General features: G+C 46.5%; 1 protein-coding gene across 1 annotated transcript in view; it reads left to right on the forward strand.

Annotated features, from left to right (window-relative positions):
- LOC139268670 (KN motif and ankyrin repeat domain-containing protein 1-like) overlaps positions 1 to 10162 on the forward strand; it is a 141270-nt gene that overhangs the window by 104501 nt on the left and 26607 nt on the right. The window lies entirely within an intron of this gene.

Here is a 10162-nt window from a genome sequence, read left to right on the forward strand (position 1 = left end):
CTTATTCTTAGACTGTGACCCCTGGTTCTGGAACTCCCCAGCAACGGGAACATTCTTCCTGCCTCTAACCTGTCCAATCCTGTCAGAATTTTATATTTTCTATGAGATCCCCTCTCATTCTTCTAACCTCCAGTGCATACAAGCCCAGTTGATCCAGTCCCTCCCCATATGTCAGTCCTGAAATCCCGGGAATCAATCTGGTGAACCTTCGCTGTACTCCCTCAATAGCAAGAACGTCCTTCCTCAGATTAGGAGACCAAAACTGTACACAATATTCCAGGTGTGGCCTCACCAAGGCCCTGTACAACTGCAGTAAGACCTCCCTGCTCCTATACTCAAATCCTCTAGCTATGAAGGCCAACTTGCTATTTGCCTTCTTCACCGCCTGCTGTACCTGCATGCCAAACTTCAATGACTGATGTACCATGACACCCAGGTCTTGTTGCACCTCCCCTTTTCCTAATCTGTTACCATTCAGATAATATTCTGCTTTCCTGTTTTTGCCACCAAAGTGGATAACCTCACATTTATCCACATTATGCTGCATCTGCCATGCATTTGCCCACTCACCTAACCTGTCCAAGTCACCCTGCAGCCTCTTAGCATCCTCCTCACAGCTCACAGCGCCACCCAGCTTAGTGTCATCTGAAAACTTGCCGATATTACATTCAATTCCTTCATCTAAATCATTGATGTATATTGTAAAGAGCTGGGGTCCCAGCACTGAGCCCTGCGGCACCCCACCGGTCACTGCCTGTCATTCTGAAAAGGATCCGTTTATTCCAACTCTCTGCTTCCTGTCTGCCAACCAGTTCTCTATCCATGTCACTACATTACTCCCAATACGATGTGCTTTAATTTTGCACACTAATCTCTTGCGTGTGACCTTGTCAAAAGCCTTTTGAAAGTCCAAATACACCACATCCATTGGTTCTCCCTTGTCCACTCTAATAGTTACATCCTCAAAAAATTCTAGGACATTTGTCAAGCATGATTTCCCTTTCATAAATCCATGCTGACTTGGACCGATCCTGTCACTGCTTTCCAAATGCGCTGCTATTTCATCTTTAATAATTGATTCCAACATTTTTCCTACCACCGATGTCAGGCTAACCGGTCTATAATTTTCTGTTTTCTCTCTCCCTCCTTTTTTAAAAAGTGGTGTTACATTAGCTACTTTCCAGTCCATAGGAACTGATCCAGAGTCAATAGAATGTTGGAAAATGTTCTCCAATGCATCCACTATTTCTAGGGCCACTTTCTTAAGTACTCTGGGATGCAGACTATCAAGCCCTGGGGATTTATCGGCCTTCAATCCCATCAATTTCCTGAACACAATTTCCTGACTAATAACGATATCCTTCAGTTCCTCCTTTTCGCTAGACCCTTGAACCCCTTGTATTTCCGTAAGGTAATTTGTGTCTTCCTTAGTGAAGACAGATCCAAAGTATTTGTTCAATTGGTCTGCCATTTCTTTGTTCCCCATTATAAATTCACCTGATTCTGACTGCAAAAGACCTACGTTGGTCTTCACTAATCTTTTTCTCTTCACATATCTATAGAAGCTTTTGAAGTCAGTTTTTATGTTCCCTGCAAGCTTCCTCTCAGATTTCCAACATCTGCAATATTTTTATTTTTGTTTGGTTAAGCTATTTTTTTGGTAGTATCTTTGTGCACGAATCACTGAAAGTTAATAGGCAGATACAGCAAGCAATTAAGAAAGCAAATGGTATGTTGGCCTTTATTACAAGAGTATTTGAAGATATCTTACTGCAATTATATAGGACTTGGGTGAGATCACATCTGGAGTATTGTGTACAGTTTTGGTCTCTGATACGTCCTTACTATACAGTATAAATGCACACGAGGCCCATGCTTGAGAGAAGGTCAGTCTGTGACCTGTCCTTTATTCCTTAGCACTCAAGTGATGAAGGTGGGTGGAGCTTCCTCTTTGATACCTGAAGGTCCAGGTTAGGAATGTCTCCCACCTAGTGGTCATTGTTCTCACAGTGTACAACTTAGGTCAGATTATACATGGGTTACAATGCTGGTTGAATACATGACATCACCTCCCCCCAAAGTCTTATTGGGATCACAGGTTGAGTCTCTCTGGTGGTTTACGCTCTCTTGTAGAGCGCCTGAGTTGGGGCTCCGGTTGTTGGGCGCTGGCCTGAGTGTCTGCTGTTTGCGGTGCCTCAGGCCTATCCAGACTGCCCACAGTAATTGGGCTCTCCTCCCTTTGGTTCCGGTGTGCGGTCACCTGTGGTGGAGTGAACTCTACATCGTGTTCTTCCTCTGCTTCTTCTATGGGGTTGTTGAACCTCCTTTTTGTTTGATCCACGTGTTTGCGGAAGATTTGTCCATCGGTAAGTTTAACTACCAGAATCCTATTTCCCTCTTTGGCAATCACAGTGCCTGCAAGCCATTTGGGCCCTGCAGCGTAATTGAGGACAAAAACAGGATCATTTACATCAATACATCGCGCCCTCGCATTCCTGTCATGGTAGTCATATTGTGGCTGGCGCCTGCTCTCGACAATTTCTTTCATGGTGGGGTGTAGAAGGGATAGCTGGGTTTTGAGTGTCCTTTTCATTAGCAGCTCTGCGGATGGAACCCCTGTGAGCGTGTGTGGTCGGGATCTATAGGCCAACAGGAGGCGTGATAAGCACCTTTGTAGGGAACCCCCTTGGATTCTGAGCACCCCCTGTTTGATTATCTGCACTGCTCGTTTTGCCTGGCCGTTTGAGGCCGGCTTGAACGGTGCCGTTCTGACATGGTTAATTCCATTGCCTGCCATGAAGTCCTGGAATTCAGTGCTTGTGAAGCACGGGCCATTGTCGCTGACCAAGACGTCCAGTAGACCGTGGGCGGCGAACATTGCCCGTAGACTTTCTACCGTGGCAGAGGATGTGCTTGAATTTAAAATGTCACACTCGATCCATTTGGAGTAGGCGTCTACTACAACCAAAAACATTTTTCCCATGAAAGGACCTGCGTAGTCCACATGGATGTGTGACCAAGGCTTGGCGGGCCATGGCCAGGGGCTATGGGGGGCTTCCCTGGGTGCATTGCCCAGCTGGGCACACGTGTTGCACCTGCGAACACAAAGTTCCAGATCTGCGTCTATCCCTGGCCACCAAACGTGTGACCTGGCAATTGCCTTCATCATGACAATGCCCGGGTGCTCATTGTGGAGTTCTCTGATGAACACCTCTCTGCCCATCTGGGACATGACTACACGGTTTCCCCACAGTAGGCAATCGGCCTAAATCGAGAGTTCATCCCTGCGCCTGTGAAATGGTTTAAATTCCTCAGGGCATGCCCTATATGTGGCTGCCCAGTCCCCATTCAGGACACATTTCTTGACTAGAAACAATAGCGGGTCTCTCTTTGTCCAGACTTTAAGCTGACGGGCTGTCACGGGTGAGCCTTCACTTCGGAAAGCTTCAACAGCCATGACCATCTCAGCAGCTTGCTCGGTAGCCCCCTCAATGGTGGCTAGTGGGAGCCTGCTGAGTGCATCGGCACAGTTTTCAGTGCCCGGTCTGTGCCGAATTGTATAGTCATAGGCGGCTAACGTGAGTGCCCACCTCTGTATGCGGGCCGATGCGTTTGCATTTATGGCCTTGTTGTCGGCCAAAAGGGACGTTAGGGGTTTGTGATCTGTCTCCAGCTCAAATTTCCTGCCAAACAGGTACTCGTGCATTTTCTTTACCACATATACACCTGCGAGCGCCTCCTTTTCTACCATCCCATAACCCCTTTCTGCCTGGGACACACTTCTGGAGGCATAAGCTACTGGCTGGAACTGACCCTTGGCATTGACATGCTGCAACACACACCCGACACCATAGGACGACGCATCGCACATTAATACAAGTTTCTTACATGGGTCATATAGTGTTAACAGAGTGTTGGAACATAACAAATTGCATGCTCTATTAAAAGCCCTTTACTGGCTGTCCCCCCAGACCCATTCATGACCTTTGCGTAGGAGCACGTGTAGCGGCTCTAGCAGCGTGCTCAATTTGGGAAGAAAGTTACCAAAATATTCAAGAGCCCCAGGAATGAACGCAGCTCCGTCATGTTACGGGGTCTGGGTGCTCTCTGGATCACTTCCGTCTTGGACGCAGTAGGGCTGATCCCGTCTGCTGCTACCCTCATCCCCAGGAATTCTACCTCTGGAGCTAGGAAGATGCACTTCGCCTTTTTCAGTCGCAGCCCTACCCGGTCCAGTCTGCGGAGCACCTCCTCCAGGTTGTGGAAGTGTTCTTCAGTATCGTAACCCGTGATGAGGATGTCGTCATGAAAAACCACCGTCCCTGGAATCGACTTGAGGAGGCTTTCCATATTTCGTTGGAAGATCGCGGCGGCCGAGCGAATCCCGAATGGACATCTGTTGTACTCAAACAACCCCTTGTGTGCCGTGATGCTGGTCAGCTTCTTTGACTCACTCGCCAGCTCCTGGGTCATGTAAGCTGAGGTCAGGTCCTATTTTGAGAAAAGTTTGCCACCGGATAGCGTCGCAAAGAGGTCCTCCGCTCTCGGTAGTGGGCACTGGTCTTGGAGTGATACCCGATTGATGGTGGCCTTGTAATCACCACATATCCTGACCGACCCATCCGCCTTGAGCACCGGCACAATCGGGCTCGCCCAGTCACTGAATTCGACTGGCGAGATGATGCCTTCCTTCAGCAGGCGGTCCAATTCGCCTTCTATCTTTTCCCGTATCACGTATGGCATCGCTCTGGCCTTGTGGTGTACTGGCCTGGCCTCCGGATTTATGTGAATCACTACCTTGGCCCCCATGAAAGTGCCGATGCCGGGTTGAAATAATGAGTCAAATTTGTCCAGGATCTGTGAGCATGATACTCGCTCCACAGAACATAAGAACATAAGAATTAGGAACAGGAGTAGGTCATCTAGCCCCTTGAGCCTGCTCTGCCATTCAACAAGATCATGGCTGATCTGGCCGTAGACTCAGCTCCACTTACCCGCCCACTCCCCATAACCCTTAATTCCCTTATTGGTTAAAAATCTATCTATCTGTGACTTGAATACATTCAATAAGCTAGCCTCAACTGCTTCCTTGGGCAGAGAATTCCACAGATTCACAACCCTCTGGGAGAAGAAATTCCTTCTCAACTCGGTTTTAAATTGGCTCCCCCGTATTTTGAGGCTGTGCCCCCTAGTTCTAGTCTCCCCGACCAGTGGAAACAACCTCCCTGCCTCTATCTAGCCTATCACTTACATTATTTTTAATGTTTCTATAAGATCATCCCTCATCCTTCTGAACTCCAACGAGTAAAGACCCAGTCTACTCAATCTATCATCATAAGGTAACCCCCTCATCTCTGGAATCAGCCTAGTGAATCGTCTCTGTACCCCCTCCAAAGCTAGTATATCCTTCCTTAAGTAAGGTGAACAAAACTGCACGCAGTACTCCAGGTGCGGCCTCACCAATACCCTGCACAGTTGCAGCAGGACATCCCTGCTTTTGTATTCCATCCCTCTCGCAATGAAGGCCAACATTCCATTCGCCTTCCTGATTACCTGCTGCACCTACAAGCTAACTTTTTGGGATTCATACACAAGGACCCCCAGGTCCCTCTGCACCACAGCATGTTGTAATTTTTCCCCATTCAAATAATATTCCCTTTTACTGTTTTTTGTCCCAAGGTGGATGACCTCACACTTTCCGACATTGTATTCCATCTGCCAAACCTTAGGAGGGGGTACAGAGGAAATTGCATTGACATCGCCCCTTTTCCAATTCATGACAGCAAACCAACTCCTCCCCAGTCGTGCGGGACCATCCCCTGGGACAATCCAGAGTGGCAACCTGTTCTCCGAATCTTTGTGGGTCACGACTACCGTGGCGCTGCCTAGCACCGGAATGATCTGCTTTGTGTAATTCCGTAGCTGTGCGTCAATCGGCGATAATTTTGGCCTCCTGGCCTTGGACGCCCACAACTTTTCGAACTGTTTGATACCCATCAGGGACTGGCTGACCCCCGTGTCTAGCTCCATTGATACTGGGATGCCATTGAGGAGCACTTACATCATTATCGGTGGCGTCCTGGTGTATGAACTGTATACGTGCTCCACATGAACTCGCTGAACTTCAGCTTCCAGCGATTTTCCCCAGCGTTCATTTCTGCAATTTCTGCAGGTATTTTGCTCATCTCTGCAAACTCTGGTTGAGTGTGTGCCTCCACGCCTCCAACTTGAGCTGCTGTTGGAAACAAAAGATCCCTTGCCAGTCGATCATCCCTGACTGCCCCTGTGACTGTCCTTGACTGCGCCATTAACAGGTGTTGATGGCCCCATTACTGGTTGCATTGTCCCTTGCAATGGCGTGAATCGCGTTCAACTTGCCATTGTCTCTGTCGAACTCCCCCTCTGGGTTCGACTACATGTTGGGGCGTGCCCGACTGCTCTTGTCTGCCTGGAGAACTGTGTGCTGCTTTAACAATGTTGAATCTCTGTCCCAACCATTCCTTAACACAGTACCTCTCATCTGTTCTGCTAGTGGCCATGTTCGCGTGGTTTAAATCCCAGTTTCTCGTCGCCATTGATACGTCCTTACTATACAGTATAAATGCACGCGAAGCCCATGCTTGAGAGAAGATCAGTCTGTGACCTGTCCTTTATTCCTTTGCACTCAAGTGATGAAGGTGGGTGGAGCTTCCCCTTTCATATCTGAAGGTCCAGGTTAGGAGTGTCTCCCACCTAGTGGTCACTGTTCTCACAGTGTACAACTTAGGTCAGATTATATATGGGTTACAATGCTGGTTGAATACATGACAGTCTCATTACCTAAGGAAGGATATACTTGCCATAGAGTGTTTCCTGGGATGGGGGGATTGTCCGATGAGGAGAGATTGCATAGACTAGGCCTATATTCTCTCCAATTTAGAATAATGAGAGGTGATCTCATTGAAACATACAAAATTCTTACAGGGCATGACAGGGTAGATGCAGGGAGGATGTTTCCCCTGGCTGGGGAGTCTAAATCCAGGGGTCACAGTCTCAGAATAAGGGGTTGAGCATTTGGGACTGAGATAAAGATACATTTCTTCACCCCTGGGAGCTATGGAGGCTCAGTTATTGAGTATATTCAAGACAGAGATCAATATATTTTTGGATATTAATGGAATCAAGGGATTTGGGAATAGTACCGGAAAGTGGAGTTGAGGTAGAAGATCAGCCATGATCTTATTGAATGGAGGAGCAGGCTGGAGGGGCTGAATGGCCTACTCCTGCTCCTATTTGTTATGTTCTTATGTTTTCTGTTTTTATTTCAGATTTCCAACACTTGCAATATTTTTATTTTTGTTTGGTTAAGGTATTTTTTTGGTAGTGTAGATTAAGGGAGGAATGTTGACCAATATGATGCATTGGAGTACTAGCCCATAGAACCATTCAATGATGAGATGCAGCTTCAATCTCTACCCATGCTAAATTTCTGATCTCCATCTGATGGTTGTGAGGGACAGTACTTGGAGAAAAAACACTTCCCTTCAGGAGAGGAACTTCCATTCAGTGGGCTGTGGGTCATGTTCCCTAATGGGCAAGGAAGAGGGGCAGTTTGGAAATGGATCATCTGCCACACCTAGTTGGCTGCAGTGAAATAATAAACAGTGCCAGAAAAGTGATGACATAGAATTACTTAGAATATACAGTATAGAAAGAGGCCATTCGACCCAACTAGTCTTTGTTTATACTCCACACTAGTCCCCTCCCAGTCCATCTACCTCATCTCAGCCTTTCAGCATATTCTCTTTCCTCTCATGTACTCGCCTTGTTTCCTTTTGAAAGCATCGAAGCGATTTGCCTCAATCAATTCCTGTGGTAACAAGTTCTACATTCGAATCACCCTCTGAGTAAAAATATTTCTCCTTATTTCCCTCATTTATTAGTAACTATCTTGTCTTTAGTGCCCCTAGCTTGGGATTCTCCCACAAGTGAAAACACACTCTCCACATCAACCCATTCATAATTTTAAAGACCTCTATCAGGTTGTCTCTAAGTGTTCTCTTTTCTAAAGAAAAAAGACCCAACCAGTTCAATCTTTCCCAATAGCTGTAATCTCTCAGTTCTGGTACCATCCTTGCAAATCCTTTTTGCATGTTCTCCAGTGCTTCGATGTCCTTTTTATAGTACGGTGACCAGAACTGTGCACAGTGCTTGGTGCGGCCTGACCAGGATCCGATGCAAATTTAACATAACTTCTGTACTTGGGGGTTTTCCTTCTATGGTTGCTGGTGACCGGGCGCAACCTTCAGACTATGGTGATTTGAGTTGCTATCACCAGTGGACCTTTTTCTTCCTGCTTATACCCAATTACAGCTTAGTGATATGTTTGATACCACCAATATGACTGAGGCTGCTTATATCCAATTACAGCTTAGTGATATGTTTGATACCACCAATATGTCTGCGGCCGCTTATATCCAATCGCAACCTTGACGTTTTTGAGGCGTCCTGTACCCCTATCTGGTTCTGACCTCAGAATTTAGGTGGATAGTGAGCTTCCCACAATAAAACACTCAGAGATGCAAAAGACAAGAAATGTTCCTGGAAAATTCAGGTAAGTCCTACTTTATTAAAACCCAGGTGAGCGTTTAAACAAGATTACATTGCTAAAACAACACAAAGGCTAATACACACATGTATATTTGGTATGAGCCCCCAAAGTGTGGACCAAGTGAAATACAAGGTCGACGCACTTGTTGAACCACCTTGAACTAAGAAAAGGTCTATGGGAGGAACAGACTCATCGAAAGTTTTACACAAGTTTAAAATCCTTACACCCACTCTATCACCCACCCCCTCCTTTACACCTAACTAGCCTAAGCTGACAGTTGGGAAAAGACTCCAGGGTGATACTCAGTTTCCCTTTTGACAGGTATAGTGGGTCCCACCTTAAATCGGGCTTCTCCAGTCGTCCTCGGAAGTTTTATCTGCTGCGAGGCTGAGTCCCTCTCTCTTCCTTCGAGGTGTCGTTAGGTCTCCGTCTCTGCCTGAGTGTGTCTCCTTCCGAGTGTGTGTCCTTCTTGTGTGCCTCTCCTTCTCCGCCTGTGTGTCCTTCTTGCTCTTGCCTTTATATCCGGTTCGGTTCCGGCCCCTTTTGCGCCCAAACTGAATCAATGTCTCATTGTTTGAGTCGCGGTGGGGATGAGGTGTTAAATGTAAAGCATTGTTTCTTGTGCACCTCAGTGCCTAATCGTCTGGCTGGCTATTGTGTCAGGGTCGGGATGTACTGAGGTGTGAGGCTTTCCCATTGTCTTTATGTACATGGGTAATGGGCTGGTAATAGGCCCATCTCCTTGATTAGATCCAGGTAAGCTGTTCTTTACAAAATGGGCCGGGTATTCCCCATTGGTCGAAATTTCCCTGCTTCTGGCCCGGCTCGATTCACTGATTGGCCGGCCCAGGATGCACATTCCCGGGATTGGCTGGCTTCTCAGCCTGCCTGTGGCCCCCGAATTCACATAGTGTCTGGCCACAGACATATTTCCTAGCCTGCCTTTCTTCCTGCGGCTTGCCTTGGCCAAAGTTCGATTAAAAGGATGTATGGAATGGTCCCATGCTCTGTTTCCTTGTTACTGGGTGCCTTCTTTTTTTTTTGTGTAGCACTGGATTTTCGACCCTCACACTTCACTACTTTTGAATTCTAGAAATAAATCTCAGTGCTTGGTTAACATTTTTAATGGTTTTGCTGATGCTGCTTTTAATGATTTGTTCACCTGTATCCATAGATCACTTTGCTCTTCTACCCCATTCAGTATCTTATTTACTAAGGTGTAGGTGATTTTGTTTTTCCAACATTGTGCATCACCTCACATTTATGTATGTTAAAGTCCATTTGTCACTTAACTGTCCGGTTTGCAGGTATTCCAATGTGATCTTCTATTATGTTGCATTCTTCCTCAATAGTAGCTATACCTTCAGTTTGGTATCATCAGCAAATTTTGTTATTGAGTTAATTATTAAGTCCAAATCATGAATGTAAATTATGAGCAATAGTGATCCCAGCACTGATGCTTGTGGAATGCCACTTTCTACCTTCTTCCAATCTGAATAACTACCCTTTACCCTTATTCTCTGCTTTCTATTCTTTTCACCAATTTGCTATCCATTTGGCTAGTTGTCCCCT

The sequence above is a fragment of the Pristiophorus japonicus genome, chromosome 8, assembly GCF_044704955.1.
Source record: "Pristiophorus japonicus isolate sPriJap1 chromosome 8, sPriJap1.hap1, whole genome shotgun sequence".
In the NCBI taxonomy this organism is placed as follows: domain Eukaryota; kingdom Metazoa; phylum Chordata; class Chondrichthyes; family Pristiophoridae; genus Pristiophorus; species Pristiophorus japonicus.